The sequence below is a fragment of the Protopterus annectens genome, chromosome 7.part0 (assembly GCF_019279795.1).
Source record: "Protopterus annectens isolate FY-2018-M chromosome 7.part0, PAN1.0, whole genome shotgun sequence".
NCBI lineage: Eukaryota > Metazoa > Chordata > Ceratodontiformes > Protopteridae > Protopterus > Protopterus annectens.
The window spans coordinates 340,605,567-340,623,264 of record NC_056739.1 but is presented as its reverse complement, the minus strand read 5'-3'; positions in this window follow the sequence as shown (position 1 = coordinate 340,623,264).

Here is a 17,698-nt window from a genome sequence, read left to right as displayed (position 1 = left end):
AAGGCCTGGGGCAGGTAGCTAGGGAGACACCTGATTCTCAAGGAAAGAGGAAATCTGTATACTGGGATAAAGGGTTACTATATGGATAGTGGACCCCTGAGGGAGCGCTAGAAGGTGAGACAGTACAGCAGTTGGTAGTGCCTAGAGCCTACCACCTGGCACTTCTAGCCATAGCCCATGATATTCCCTTTGTAAGTTATATGGGCATAAAATGTACAAAGAGGCATATTATGAAGAACTTCTATTGACCTGGAATTTCCAGAGATGTAACATGGTACTGCAGGAACTGTGAGCAGTGCCAAAAGGTAGGCAAGGAAGGAGACAATGTGAGAGCTCCTTTGATTCCTTTGCCTCTGATTGAGGAGTTATTTCAGAGGGAAGCTATGGATATTGTGGTTCCTCTGAGTACCCCAAGTTCCATAGGATAAGGTATATCCTAGTGGTAGTGGATTATGCTACAGGATACCCTGAGGCGGTGGCTTTGTCCTCCATTGAGGCAGAGAAGGTGGCAAATGCTTTGTTAGAGATTTTCAACATGGCAGGTTTCCCAAAAGAAATACTGGCTGACAGAGGTGCCAATTTCATGTCAGACCTGCTGGCTTGTCTCTGGAAGTCCTGTGGGGTGAAGCACATGAAGACTACCCCCTACCATCCCTAGACTAATGGTCTTGTTGAGAGGTTAAACTCTAAAATCAAGTCCATGCTAGAGGCATTTGCAGATCAGTTTAAGAGGGAGTGGGACAAATATTTGCCCTTTCTGTTCTTTACTTACAGAGAGGTTCCCCAGGAATCCACAGGAGGTTTTTCACCCTTTGAGTTGCTGTATGGGCATAGGGTGAGGGGACCTCTAGATTTAATTGGAGATGAGTGGGAAGGAGAGTGCGAGTCTCATAAGGTGTTTGTTGTGGCATACATCCTAAACCTTAGGACAAGGCACAGGGAACTCATGGGCTTGGCCCAGGGGAACCTGGCAGAAGCCCAACAACAGAAAAATGTGTGGTATGACAGGAATGCTCGAGCTAGAGAGTATGCCGTAGGGAAGCAGGTAATGGTTCTCATTCCTGTCAGACACAACAAGCTGCAAGCAGCCTGGGAGAGACCCTACAAGGTGCTAAGAAAGGTAAGTGATGTTAATTGTATGGTGGAACTGCTAGGCAGAAGGCAGGGGCACAGATTGTACCATGTTAGCATGATGAAACCTTACCATGATAGGGAGGCCCTTGTGCTGAGCATTTGCTGTGGATTGCAGGAGGAGTCTGAGGAAGATCTGGGGAATGATCTCCTCAGTGAGGCTTGGGCTGACACCTCAGTGGAAGGGGTAGCAATGTCCCAGCAACTATCTCCTACCCAGGTTAGAGAAATTCGAGCAGTGTTACAGGAATTTGGGGACATGTTCACTGGGAAACCAGGGTGCACACACCTGGGGCAACACCAGTTGGACAGAGGACTCCAAAGACCTATTAGGCAGGCCCCTTATAGAGTGCCTGAGAGAGTCGAACAGACTCTGAGGGAGGAGGTACAGGTGATGTCGGAACTAGGGGTGATTCAAGAGTCCAACAGTCCCTGGGCCTCCCCAGTAGTGCTGGTGCAAAAGAAGGATGGCAGCACTAGGTTCTGTGTGGACTACAGGAAATTAAATAATCACACAGAGTTGGATGCTTACCCCATGCCTAGGATAGATGATGCCCTAGAGCAGCTGGGTGTGGCTAAGTATCTTACAACCACTGACCTTACCAAGGGTTACTGGCAGATGCCCTTGACTCCCAGTGCTAGAGAGAAGTCAGCCTTTGTGACTCCTTTTGGCTTGTATGAGTTCACAAAGATGCCCTTTGGGATGTAGAATGCCCCAATGACTTTCCAGAGGCTGGTAGATCATATCCTAGTAGGAGCAGGTGGGTTTTCCCTTACTTACCTAGATTATATAGCCATCTACAGCCAATCCTGGCCAGAGCACCTTCAGCATGTCAGGAAGGTGCTGGGAAGACTACAGAGGGCAGGGCTGACCATTAAGCCAAGCAAATGTCAGGTGGGTATGGCAGAGGTCACCTACATAGGACATGGAGTGGGGAGTGGTAAGATAAGGCCAGAACCTGCCAAAGTGAAAGCCATTTAGGCATGGCCTGCACCTGTTACTAAAAAGCAGGTGAGGGCATTTTTAGGGACAGTAGGGTACTACAGAAAGGTCGTCCCCAGTTATAGTACCATAGCTACTCCCCTCACAGACCTGACAGGAAGAACAGACCAGATAAAGTAGTGTGGACCTCAGAATGTGAGCAGGCATTCCAGAAGCTTAAAGAATTTGTTGTGCAGGTGGATGCTTTGAACCATGGGGTGGGGGCTGTACTTAGTCAGATTTCTTCTGAGGGAGAAGAGCACCCAGTGGTTTATCTCAGTCATAGGCTCCAACCCAGGGAGGAATGCTATGCAGCTGTAGAAAAGGAATGTCTAGCCATAGTGTGGGCACTGCAGGAATTTCAGCCTTATCTGTATGGAAGGAAATTCACTGTTATGACAGATCACAACCCCCTAACATGGTTAAACAGAGCCAGCCAGCATAGGGTTGCAAGCATATGATATGTCAGTGCAGCACCACAGTGGGATTAGCAATGCCAATGCAGATGGGCTGTCAAGACAGGGAATGGGGTAAGGTATACTCAGATAGACCTAACCTTCTCAAGCAGCATTTCTAAAGGGTCACTTGAAAAACTAGCTTGAGTTCTCCAGTGGGGGAGAAATGTGAAGGCTGCCAGCCTAGCCAGATAGAATTGTATAGATAGTTCTGTCATTTGTAAATATTAATGTAATCCACAGGCTTATTGTCTTAACTGCAAAATTGTAACAAGAGTGCCCTCTGCTGTAAGAAAGCTAAGTCAAGCATTTTATGATCATTTGATCTAAAGTCAGCACCAGCCTGTCTAGATGAAGACATTCTTTCTATTGTTTTAACCAAGAGTTAAATTGCTAGATTTAAACATGCAAATGTATTTTTATTGCTATGCTTCCTGACCAGCTGCAAGATAACACAAGGAGATGTTAAGAATGTAAATGTAGTTTCTGTTAGCCTGGGAACCCAGGGAAGTGTGAAGAATGATGTAATGAGAACTAGGAATGTGATTTTAAAAACGGAGAGAATCAGAGAGAATTAAGCATTTTTTGACTTGACCATCCAACTCATCAGCACTCTGCCTTTGTTTTATATGTAAGTTATCTTAGATTTGTGTTTTCTCTTAGAAATAGCTAGAAACTAAAAAGATTAGACCAAGTGTTTTTCTGTGATGTCAGAACTGTACTACTGAATTATTTTAAATATTTCTCTGTGATCTATGAACTCTTGACTAGCACTGTGCTGTAAGAAGTATTGTCTTGCATTTTTTTTTTTATTTATTACTAAATATTTTAAAACCTAAGTGTTTTTCTGTGATGTCAGAACTGTAGTACTGAATTATTTTATGTATTTCTCTGTGATCTCTGAACTCTTGACTAGCACTGTGTAGTAAGAAGCATTGTCTTGTGTTTTTATTTATTATTACATATTTTAAAACCTTTCAACTGTGGCTGTTTTGTGTAGAGATAATTTAAACTCAAGAGTACATTGCATATTTATAGTGATTGCTGCCCAAGTCACTCCAAATAAGCCTTGCTGTTCAGTCACACTTACCATTTGGATAATAATATTGCACAATATAATTGGACACCCTTTCATAAGGACCTTTTAGTAGCTGGTAAATATTAATGGGTGGTGGCAAGTGGTACAACCATGCCAGGCTTCCCCAGGAGTGTCTGTGTGGTTATATAAACTCTTCTCAAAATGTGTGTGGTGTGTGTGTGTGTGTGTGTGTGTGTGTGTGTGTGTGTGTGTGTGTGTGTGTGTGTGTGTGTGTGTGTGTGTCAGCTACTTGGGTAGGGACATGAAACACTGGCTGGATAGAGAGGATGCTGGAGGTTTTAGCTTGCCCACTAGGCTGAGATCTGGGCCCTATAGCTGTGCCAGTGGGGAGTCTTATTGGGGACCTGGAGAGCAAGAGAGTGACCGGCCCCGGACTGACTGTGATCTCTGTGTGCTCTTAAGGGAAATTGCACGTCACTGTGTGTATTTGTTATCCTTTCCTCCTATATGAGACACCCCTCACTGGTGTTAGTGGTAAGGACTGAGGCTCCTTGGTTGCTGGGCCAGGGCACAGGCGTCACAGAGGCATTGACACAGTTGTAACTTAAGCCATCATAGCACACTCCTTATGTGACCCTACCTGGGGCTGGGACCATGTTATTTCTCCATCCCCCTACCACATACACTGATAGTAGTAAATATTGCTGTACTTACAAGACCTTCCACATATCTGTGTGACACCAGTAGACATGAAGCACTTATAACTCCTTAATGGGACTCTTAATAAAAGGTTGTGAGGTCCCTTTGCCGTGAACTTTTTTTTTTTTTTTTTTTTTTTTAAACCTTCAGCTGGACTAAGTTGTGCCTCTCTACTTCTCACCTATTGCCATCATGATTCAGAACAGAACAAACTAGTCGGGGACAGATTTAGATAGCAGCTAGAATACCCATTTTGGGGGAGGATCAGTATTCTGCCTCAAATGTATTTTTCTGTCCTTGCTTTTAGGTCTGTACCTTCCCCCCAAATGCCACACACCCCACAGATAGAAGTGGGCTGTTCCATGCATTTCGGTTTTATCATTTCTTTTTCTTCTTTTTTTCTTCTCCTTCTTCTTCTTCTTCTCATTATTATCATCATTATTTTTGTAGATATGAAGATCCAGCCATCAAGCTGGCATGAATGATCTGAAGTGGCATCCGCTGTATAACATTCTGGTAGCTCTTCTAAATATGGATCACATACTGAGCAACAGTATGTCAGATTTAATATAATTATTATAAGAATGTCAGTAATTCCATCAGTTTAATGGGACAACTACCCTGGAACTTTCTCTAGTATGTTCATTATTAAAGTTTTATGGAGTAACATAAAAAAACATCCATAACAACCTTTCTGTCTACAGTGTATGCTAAAACAAAATATACTGAATATAAATTGAAATGTGTGTAACTTTGACCTTACTGCATGTGAAACATTAATCTTCTCTCATATCCACATGAACTCCCTCCATTACTATATTTTTCTCTCCATTTGAATTTTAGCATATGCATAGATTTATAAATATATGGGTCCATGTTAGATGGATGAAAAGCCGCATCAACGAAGACTAGTTTGCTGAGATGAGATCGCCAACAAAGGAAATGCCTGACAATGGTGAGTAGTGCGGAATGGGATATATTCCCATTCCCACAATGTGGTGCGATCTTGGAGTTAGAATATTTAAGTAGGGAGGTGTGGGGGGTGCAGCGGGGCTTGCCCCCCTGCTTTACAGGTATTTGTAATTGTGTTTAGGTGTTTTATGGAGACAGAAAGATGTTCCATGCTGTAATTTGTTTACTTACCTTTGTCAGGCATTTCTGTTGTTGGTGATCTCGTCTCAGCAAACTGGTCTTCGTTGATGTTGCTTTTTGTCCATCTAACATGGACCCATATATATATAACTATAGCTGTTTGGTTCTACAGCTAAGTCTTGAATGTAAGCCTCTTACTTGTACTTTAAGTTCATTCAGGGAAAACTAATAGCCTGACAAGTTCAAAATTATCCTCAGGGAAAATAAAAATTTGGCAAACTTTCATCTGGAAGCATTCAATCCCCCAGGAATAAATAAGCAGTTATCTTTTTCAACTTAGAATACTTTCCCTTAACCAAAATGATAGCTGAGTGTTTAGCAGATCCTTGTTTGTCAGGGCCATGCAAGAAGAAATGAAGACATAGCAGATAGTAGAGGCTTTGAGTTAGCATCTACTTATAAGCCAGGCACTTTATGATATATATATATATATATATATATATATATATATATATATATATATTATTTAATAGCTTCTACACTGTATTATCACATTTCCTTATTTGGTATCATGTTAGTCAAAGATTTTATTAGTCAAACATTTCCTCTACAATATTAGACACTGGACTTTTTTTTTGGAGGGGGGGTTCCATAAAATTCTACCCTTTGGGCATGTTTACAGTTAGTGGTTCACTATTATACAGGTTCTTTTAGTTAGCCTCTTAGTAAATGTTCCTGCTGCATTTTTAGCTTTTTAACCAAGACGTTGTGAGTATGCTCGTGCATAAACACATATACATATTTTATAAATATATGTTATACACACACACACACACACACACACACACACACACACACACACACACACACACATTCATATATAGTAAGAAAATGAATGCAGTCAGCACTAGATCAAATTTCAGCTTGAAAAATTTTGCGAGAAAATAAAACAGCACTTCAAAAACTGTCACTGGGTGAAGCTTACATTTTTAAAGGTCACTGCTTTGATTGTTGATGTAAAATAATGTATTTCACAGTACAATATGACAGTTAAAACGAACAATTAAATTTCATTCCTTCTTACCAGTCTGGTATGTTTAAGTATGCAGACTAGTCAACATTCATTTTAATGACAACATTTCTCTCTATTATCATTTTTTTTCACCAGGAATAATTAGCTAACCGCCCCTGGCAGTAGTAAGAACAGGTAACAACTCACAATAGCACAAGCATTTTTTTTGTGTCTTTATCTGCAGCAGAATGAACACGTAACAGTTAAAAACAAGCTGCTCTCTTTCTATCTCTCTCTCTCTCTCTCTCTCGCTCTATAGTCTATTGCCGAGGCTTTGACAGCAAAACACATTTCTTCTTCTCATATTTTCTCATACAGACAAGCAACAACTATTTTATTTATGTTTCCCAGCAAATAAAGAAGTAAAATAAGCAGGAATTTCTCTTATGAAATCTTCCTACAGGTGAATGGGGACCTATGGCAAACTAAAAATTCTTAGCATAGACACTGGTATTTAAATTATTACGTCTGGTAATCTATAGGTAAAGAATCAATGTGCACACAGTATGGTCAAATCAGGTGGGCACCATAGCTCTCAACCTGGAAACATAAAAAATCTGGACAAGGCCCATGAAAAATAGGTACAAATCTGTATGCTGATTAACATCTAATTTGCATACATAATTACGTAACCCCAACCACTCCAATGGGATTGTGGGATGCCAACTTTCAAATGCAAACTGAGGAACAGACAACCAAAATATGGCACCAGAGTCCCCCTGCAGCCATTCCAATGTCCCATTACCTGGCAATTTTGCCCCAATCACCATAAACACTAATGTGTGCATACTGCTTTACTTCTACAATGATTATTTGGATTTCATTTTTACATTTTGCAGCACAACAATGCACAAACACTAACAGACATATGCTAAACAAAGCAATACTGTCTCACAATGAAAATAGACTGGGCATTAAAACGTCTCTGCCCTTGCAACTCACATTCATTGAAATAGCATTGAAACTCACACATGGCAGCCAAAGAAAATGCATCTGGCCAGTGGTGGACAAACATTTAATTTGGGCTGTTTTCAAATCATTGGCCCCTTGCACACAAAACAAGAAACATACTTGTATTCTTTTCTTTGATACACCTTTCTGACTTTATTAAGTTATATTCCTTGTATAATACAGCACACTTGTTAGACAGAGTGCATTTTAAATTTATTGTTTGAACATTTTTCCAGTAGGCTGTACTGTAGGCAATGAAACAAAATGCATGAACCAATAATGACAAAACTGCCCAATTCAGAGTATTTCCATCATAAAAGTCTACTTCCACACCCACACTATAAATAGAATGATAGTGGTGTAAGCCATAAGCATCTTGCACAGCTTCTCACACTTATTTTCAACTTCAGTTTTTTTGGGGGGGACACAATGTCAAAAACTAGGGACACATTTTAAACATTGCTTGTATTATTTTGAAAAGTTGCTAGAATAAAATGTTGTGTTACCACCATGCATGTCACTGTAAAGTCTTGAACCCAGGACCCTATGCACTACAACAAGAGCAACATAACACACTATGCCAAATCAGCAGTTTTCTGAAAAAAAGGAAGACTGAAACTTAGTCGCTATTATTTAGGGAACTTAGTTCTCACTTCTCACCATAGCTCTCAACCTCTTAGCACAAAAAACCTGGACAAACAATGTCAATAATGGAGTAATACAAATTCAGTTCTCAATTCTCACCATAGCTGTCAACTCATAGAACAAAACACCTGGACAAAGCTCACAAGTGGTGGTGGCTAGAAACTTACCAGAGACACATTTTAAATATTGCTTGCATAATTTCGGACGTTGCTAGAGATCCACCTGTTGGGTACTACCTGCCAAGCATCTCCAAATAACAATATAATGCTGTGTTAGAGGTTACCTTTTTTCTGCTTGAAAGCCTAGGTTTCAAGCCAGTAGGAATGTCAGTAAGTCCTGGAAAGATTATTCATGAACATTATATGGTTGCTGCTTGATCTTGAACTGGAATGGTTGCAAAGCTAGGGCACACTAGCAAAGTTTGATGTTGCCCTCTTTTTTTAATGAAACCATTGGAGTGGGGCCTGATCTATAACAAACATTAATTCTATGCCCATCAACTACTACTGAAGGTTTCTCAATGTCAACTTAATTGTTAAATATTCTTGCTCTATGGTTTAATACTGACTTTCTTTTCTTTTTCCCTGTCTTTTTTGTTAAACAAGAAACATCTTTATGTAATTATCACCTGTAACATGGATAGTCATACATTTATATGAATGAACACAAACCATATTGATATAATTTTAGTTGCAGACATTATACATCACAAACCATATTGACATAATTGTAGTTGTAAACACTATAAATCACTTCTAATCTAGCCAGTCATTGTCAGTCAAACAGTACATAGCTCAGTCTAATCCTGCCCTCTTTCAAACCTCATTCCTCCTCTGCATGAATTGTTCCCGAAATTCCCATTTTTTCCTGTGTAATTTGCTCCTACTCTTTTCTAAAGATCCTAATTCCGGTTGTTTTATCTCTGTTACTATATTCATTGCTTCTAGTACAGTTGGTTTGGATCTTGATTTCCATTTTCTAGTAACTGCTTTTTTGGTATCCATCATACTTAGACTCAACAGGGCCCTACTATGTCTAGGCAATTCTAATTCTATATCACAGCTCAGAAAAAGTCATTTCCTTAGTTACAACAATTTGCTCACCCAGTATCTCTGACAGAACGGTCTGTGGGGAATTTTTAAAGTCTGCCAACTCATTACACTCCCAGAAAAATGTTCCCAATTACCTCCTTCTTCCCCATGACACCTCCAACATTTGCTGTTTACATGAGAAAAAAAATGTGGGGGGTCTACTGGAATACTGACTTTCTGTCTTATTTATCAAATTGGCCAGTACTCAGTACCAGACTGTTTGGTAAGATTTCCTCTAATCTGACCTCAGAGGCATCAGCGTGTACTATAAAAAGTATTGAGAAATGAGTGGACACCAGAATAAGTTCAGCAGAGGCATTGTTTAAATCTTTTGAATGCCATTTCTTCTTGTGTCCAGTTAATGCTATCAGGCCTCATACTATTGGTGAGGTCATTTCAGGGCAAGCTAGTGTAGTGAAATATGAGATAAATTCCTTAATAATCAGCAAGTCTTAAAAATGTTCTGACTTACTTTTTTATTTGGGTTATTGGCCTCTATTCTTTCTGCAGTGTGATTATACCCTGACTTATAATGTACAACAAGTATTATAAATTGGTCATACTGATTTTCTACTCAGGGGTCATTCATTATGAGACGGACTTGCCTTATACAATGACTGTACTTTAGGAAGGTGGGAATCAAAGGGTGATACTTGGTATTGGTAAAAAGGAAGGTTTCCTGTTAGATTTTTGAAAAAGCGGGATTTTGCAGTACCCTTTATTCAGTCTAGAGTAGTGAGATAAATGGCTTGATTTAGTTCCTACCACACTTGCCTTTGGCTCCCTCCAGGGCTTTAATAGATTGTTGTTGTTTGAAACATCTTTTCCCCCACTTGTTTTGCCCTGTAGTTTGCCTCTTTAATCTTCCCAGAACCTTGCATGTGCCTTGCAACTTTGCTAGGACCAGAAATCTACCTCCTAGGTGTAATTCTTTGTGGTTGGCATTCTGGTTATGTATTCCCTGTTGGCTAATTCCAGACTTTTCCTAGTCACATCCTTTCGTGAAAAGTATCATAGTGATCTGCTGTGGTTGTAAAAGGGGTTTCTTCTTCTTTCCAGATTTCCTTGAGTGTGCGCAATAGCTTCCTGGGCAATTATCTATATACCAATTTGAAAGTTCTGAAGTAAGAGGAGGCCTGTAGAACCTGTCTTACAGAAAATATAAGAAACAGTAATAAATGGTCCCAGTTTTTCCTAGTTAGTTTCTATTGCATTCAACATGCACTTTAAGGTTCCATTGAACCTCTCTACCAGTCTGACCATTTGTGAGTAGTGTATAACAGATAGAGATGCTTCAATTGTAAGGCCTGACTGAGGTGCTTTATAATTTTAGACATGAAAGGGATTTCCTTGGTACATTGAAATATCTCTAAATGTGTCCACTATTGAGAAGAGGAGAGCATATTCCTTAATAAAGGCCTTGGAGTTGGCCTTCTAAAGGGGAACAGCCTTAAAGAAGCAGATAGCATACACTAATATAATAAAGATCCATTGGCGGACTTTGACCAAGGGGCCAAAACGTCCATACTAATCCTTTCAATGTGGATGTCTATTAAGGATATTGTTAGCAAATGGCTTTTAAATCCAGAGATGAGGGCAGGCATACTCTTTAGACACTGTGGACAACCAGCAATGGAATACTTTTCGTTATTCCTGGAAACAGAAGCAGGCTAAAATATGTTTTTTTCTTTTATTCATGCCTATATGACGGCAAGTTATCTTCATTACCATGGCTTTGTATTGTGGAGGAACAAAAAATGATACGCAACTTATTCACTGTCTTTTTCTACTAAGTAGAGTGGGTCATTCTTCATCTCAAAGTATGGACAGGGTGGAGGAATGCCTGCATTAGAATCTATTCCTAGTACTCTAACAATATATTCATGTCTTCCCACTGAGCATTAGTAAAGTTTCCAAGGTCAGGTGGAAGTTCCAACAGACCTGACCCTTCCTCATGGATACCCCTGGATGTCGATGGTCTATCTTCTCCCCTGGTGAAAATAAGATACTGACCTCTGTGTTCCACTCTTCCACATGAAAGGTAATTCAGTCCAGAATTCTCTTGTATCATTCATATCCATGTCTACAGGGTTAGTCTGCTTAGATGTAATTACATATTCCTCCTCGATAACGGCTCCCATCCCCCCTTCTCAACTATTGGGGTTTTTCATTTTCTCCATCCCTCTTATTTCTTGTACCTTTTCGGGCTGTTTCCTTTCTGTATTAACATTCTCCTTCTCATTGGGTGCATTTATCCATATCATAGTATTACATGGTTTGATGGTTTGTTCTCTTTAGGTACATTTATCCATATCATAATGTACATGGATTTTGTTTGTGTACATTTATCCATATCAAATTGTTTGATGGTTTGCTGTCTTTGAGTACATTTATCCAGATCATAGTATCATAGTATTACGTGGCTTGTTCTCTTTGGATGCACTTATCCATATCATTGTGTTACATGGTTTTACATGATTTGTTCTCCTTGGGTACACTTATCCATATCATCGTGTTACATGGTTTTACATGATTTGTTCTCTTTGGGTACACTTATCCATATCATTGTGTTACATGGTTTTACATGATTTGTTCTCTTTGGGTGCACTTATCCATATTATCGTGTTACATGGTTTTACATGATTTGTTCTCTTTGGGTACACTTATCCATATCATCATGTTACATGGTTTGTTCTCTTTGCACATATTTATCCATATCATAGTGTTACATGTTTTGTTCTCATTGGGTAAACCTATCTAGATCATAGTGTTATATGATTTGTCCACTGTAACTGTGGGTTCTATGATTCCTCAATCCAGCCCTTCTTTTTTACAATTTGCAATTCATATCTGTCAATTGGTGAAACCCTTCAAACTTCCTGGTAGTGTTCTCCTCCTTCCCAGTACTGCCACAATTCTTTAAAGTGAAGGAAATCTTTTCCTATAATTATATCATGATTGAAGCATGGATCTACCACATCTGGCTATAACACTGTCATTAATCAAGTCTGTATCCCAAACAGGCAGTAGTTTCTCTCACCATGAATACAGATGACTTATATGGTTCCGAGTCTTTGGGTGGGCCTTCCTTTTACAAAGGCACTAGACTTTAATACGATCACACTACCAGAATCCAGACGTCCTTGCTGCTCTCAGCCATGTTCCTTGAGGATATTGATTTGGCTGTAGCAGAATAACATGGCCAAATATTACAGAACAAGTGTTTTATTATGGGAATTAATGAGTAGCCGTATGAATTGTTTAGCTGAAAGATAAAGTTTCATCTGCCCACTGCATCATCCCCTAAAGTGTATTGCAGTAAAATAAAACAACTCTATGGAAAATAATAAAAAGTAGAACTTAAACTTTCAAAGCTCGCTAATGTGTGATCAACCAAATAACAAATAGGATATTTAGCAATACAAAAGTTGAGATCAAAATGAAAAGTAAAAGTGCATTTAGTGCTTCTAGAATCTAAGGGCTCAGTAATGAAAATTAGTCTACACTAACTTTAGTGACAACGTTTACCACCATAAACATTTTTAACACATCTAATTATATAGTAGTTCTAGGTAGCAGTACAAACAAGTAATAGCTCATAATAGCACAGACAATTTGCTGTCTCCCTCTCTCTGTCTGTCTCTTTCTGTCTCTGTCTGTGAACCAAAGCTTTGGCAACCAAACAGTTTTAGTATTTTTGAGTCTCAAAAAGGTGAGCAACAACCTATTCAAAAAATGAGCAAGAGATTTCAGTCACTTCCCATCAGGTTTGTCCATGACAGGAGATAAAACTCAAATACAAGGAAAAAAGATGCTAGAATGTCATTGCAAAGTCTTACTAGAGATGAGCAGGAAGCACTGGCAAAGAGAAGGTTCTTAGTTTAAACCTTTAGTATAACAGCAGTATTTAGTTATTTTGCCTTTTGTAGTGTCTGGGTGAAAATCGATGTGGGCATAATATAATGAAATCAAATAGACAGTGTTTAGGCAGGCAACAAGAGAACTGAATATTCAAATTATTCATTTTTACAAAAGCTTCTTTGGTGCAGACCAATAATCCTGGTAGAACACCTTGAGGCCTACAAGTCATTCCAATGCACCATAAGCTCGCTCTTTTCCTCAACGCCCACATAAAATATATGATTTCCAACCCTCACTTAATGAAAGTATACATCTCTCACTAGCTGTGTAACCTTCTCTTCTTCAACATTCTCCACATTCCTCCAGAGTCCACTCCGTCTCTTCAGCTCTAACTTCTACTATATTGGCTTAGGTAAATGGTGGTGTGTGTGTGTGTGTGTGTGTGTGTGTGTGTGTGTGTGTGTGTGTGTGTGTGTGTGTGTGTGTGTGTGTGTGTGTGTGTGTGTGTGTGTGTGTGTGTGTGTGTGTGTGTGTGTGTGTGTGTGTGTGTGCATGTCTAACCTCTTTCCCATACCCAATAAGATATCTACCTGCAAGTTCAAAACTGGAGCATCCTAAAAGTCTTTACAGAGAGTCCTAGGCAATGCATACCATTCTCACACCACTCTGTAGGTAGTAACTGTCCAGTAATTCTAGGCAATGTTACCATACTGTGTTTTTTACATATATCTGTGTACTGATATATATATATATATATATATATATATATATATATATATATATATATATATATATATATATATAGAGAGAGAGAGAGAGAGAGAGGGATAAAAAATATATCTATAGCTATCTATCATCTCTCTCCTTCTCTCTCTCTCTCTCTATATATATATATATATATATGTATATATATATATATATATATATATATATATATATATATATGTGTGTGTGTGTGTGTGTGTGTAGATGTATGTATGTAGATATATATTTTTATAACCTTTAAGTATGCATTTTTATTTGTCTAGATATTATTTGAGATAAAATTACTATTGATAAAAGCAAAACAGAGTACTCAGCAAAACAGCAACAGAACAACAAGCCAATAATCAGCACTGGATCTTCAACAACGCAGCCTTTATTCACCAATATAGCAGCACTTGTTCAGTAAGCGCTTTCGTCTTAGTAATGACTTCTTCAGACTGAATAAAAATTCTATTTACTAACCCCATATATATATATATATATATATATATATATATATATATATATATATATATATATATATATATATATATATATATATGTGTGTGTGTGTGTGTGTGTGTGTGTGTGTGTATATCTATATATATACATCTGAATCTCATTAATTAACTCATTAATCAGTTATAAAACTATTTCAATGGTCAAACGCATTTTAAAGCAATCATGTTCTAAAATGTAAACACATTGTTTTAAAGCAACAATATTTAAAACATCTATATTCATGACTTCATAGAAGCACATATTATTTGTGTGTAAAAACTTTTCTTGAAAACATTTAATGTTTTAACGTTTCCTTTTGAGATAAACTTTAAAATTTTCCTTATCGTTAAGACCAGGGGGGTAACTTGCATTTAACTTCAAAATACAACAATATTCTTTCCATTTTAACTCTTCTGCTGCCAAATTGTTTTCAAAATTTTTAACTTTATCTATAACCATAAATTTTGGATTTCCATTGCATTCAGTATTTAAATAATGCTTACCCCATGCATTGTTAACATGTTTTTGTGAGTTGCATATGTATGTTCTTTTATTCTTTTGTGCAGCTCCCTAGTTGTCATACCAACATAATAAGAGGTACATCCTGAGCAGATAGACAAATAAATCACAAATCTTATTCTACAGACATTTCCGTTAATTACCTGCAACCTAATATTATTTATAAGTAGTGTAGTGGATCCTTTGTTAATAAATTTACAATATTCACAATTCAAACATTTCCAATTTTTTTCGCTTCTTTCATTTAAGTATTTTATCTTATCCTGAAAAATACTTTTAAAGTTTTTACCCTTCTTGTTGACAAAAATAGGACCTCCACCCACTATTCTATTTATTTCTGGAAAACTACTTATCATTTTTCCAATTTTCTTTGAACACATTTTTGATCTGCCTACCATCTATGGAATATGGTACTACCATTCCTAAACCATAATCCTTATGTTTAGTTTTCTTATTATTTTCCTGTAATACTCCCATAGTTTTGACTACATTGAGCAGTTTGCTTTCTTTTCTTTTTTGGCCAACCTCCTTCAATTTCTCTTCCAGGATGTTTTTCGGATAACCTCTAGCTGCAAATTTATCACATAACAATTTACTTTCTTATACAAATTTCTCATCACAATCAGTTAAATCACTCACCCTTTTTAATTGCATTAAAACAATATTGTTCTTAACATAATTAGGGTGCATGCTATCATATCTCAAATAAGCATTATTTTAAACTTTTTTTGTAAATTTTCATGCAAAACTTATTGCACCACTTATACACCTCCACATCCAAAAAACAAATACTAACTTCACTATACATCCAACTAAAATTAAGATATTCACATGCATTGTTTATCTCTTCTAAGAAGCTTAAAAGATCTGTCAAACCCCCTCTCCAAACGAAAAAAAGGCCATCAATAAAATGACTATAAAAAAATTACTTGGTGATAATATTTACTAGTTTTCAAATATAATTTCTCCCACATTGTCATGAAAAGATTGGCATAGCTCGGGGTCATTGCAGCACCCATAGCTACTTCTTCAGTTTGTTAATAAAAACCACCATTGAATTCAAAAAAATTATAAGACAATATTATATCCAAATTTTCCATAACAAGAATTTCTTCATTAGCATAATAATTGGATTCAACTAGCTCCATTCTGATAAAATTTAATCCAATGTCATTGGGTATTACGGTATATAAAGAATTTACATCCATTGTTACTAATAGATCTCCAGCTTTTGCTTCTAACATTTTGATGCTTTTGATGAAAGAAAAGTGTCCCTAATATATGCTTCACCTTTTTCAACTACTTTCTGTAATTTTTTATCTACATATATAGCCATATCCTTGGTCTTACATCCCCCACTGACCACAATAGGTCCAAACGGTGGACTTTCCAATGCCTTATGTACTTTTGGCAGGCCAAATAATTTACTAATCATAGGACTGTCCTTTACAAAAAACTTGCTTCTTTAATACTAATCCTACTTTTGCATATCCACTCTTCTATCATAGAATCTATAAAGCTATAAGATTTCTTAATGAAATCTAAACTTACTTTTTTATAATGATGTGCATTTTGCAATAGTTCAAACATGGCATTTAAATACATATTTTTATCCAGCAACACTATAGCATTGCCTTTATCTGCCTTCAAAAATACAATAGCATCATCATTACTTAAACTATTGAATGCCAAACATTTTTCATAGGACATGTTATAATATTTATTTATTGGTATATCTGACAATAATTTTCGTAGTTGCTTTTCCATGACATTTTGAAAGGCCTCTAACTCTGGCCTCAGCGGGGGATTAAAACAACTAGGTTTAGAACATATATTAGACACCACAGTGCAAGAAATATTATCATTTTTATCATACAAACATTTTAAATTCAACCTGCGTACAAAATCTCTTAGATTGTTTAAAGTCTCATATACATGTGCTCTAGTAGCAAACACAAATGTCTATTTTTTGCATAGAACAAAAACATCAAAACAATCTAACAACCTGTGTGAAAGATTAATAATTTTGAAATCACATTCAAGAACAGTCCCTTTTGCTTTAGTAATTGCTCCTTCTTTTCTTCCATGCTATGATTTGTGAAAAAACTTCCTTTTCTTTTGTGGGTTCTTTTTTGAGGGTGCCGAGGTTACTTGTGCCCATGAAGGCTTGCCTGTACCCATATCTTGGTATACATTTATCCCTTGAAAAGGATATTGATTTTAAGCTAAAGTAGAAGGGATAGAAGAATTACCAATGGCTTATTTTTCTTTATCTCTCATCTCTGTTTGCAAATTTGTTACAACTGCAACTCGCCCTTGCCATTCTTTGACACTCTGCTCAGAACACAGCACATCTGTCATTGTAACAGGAACTTGGAACACCTGTTCCGATACTTTTTGTGTCATTCTGAGGAAATTTTTGCTTGAATTAAAGGCATGTGCAATGCCTAGTTCATAATCAACACAACCCCTTTCATATTTTTTTTACTTTCCTTTTCTTAAGAATATCATTTTCTTTACTCAACCTGTCTTGAATAAGACAAATTTTAGTTTCAAAGCTCTCTTTTGTGGAATCGTTTTTTTAGTGCAAAATACTGTTCCTTTATAACCTCATTCATCTCATTTATTTTTTGCTTATTATTGTCAACCAGCATAATCATATATTCAGTATCTGTCATTTGGTTCAACTGAACCCATTTTTCGATAAGGTCTTTAGGCAAGTCATTTCCTAATGTCAGTTTGTTGATTCTCAAGCCTTTCAGCACCCTGCTGGCTGCAATGCTACTTTCAAAAACAACACATCCCATTGCAGCCGTTTGATTTCAACCATATTTTTCTCTAATGTCACAAACCGCTCAGTAAGACTTAAATGAACTTGCCTGCTGCTTTCTAGGCTTCCAGCAATTCACACACTGT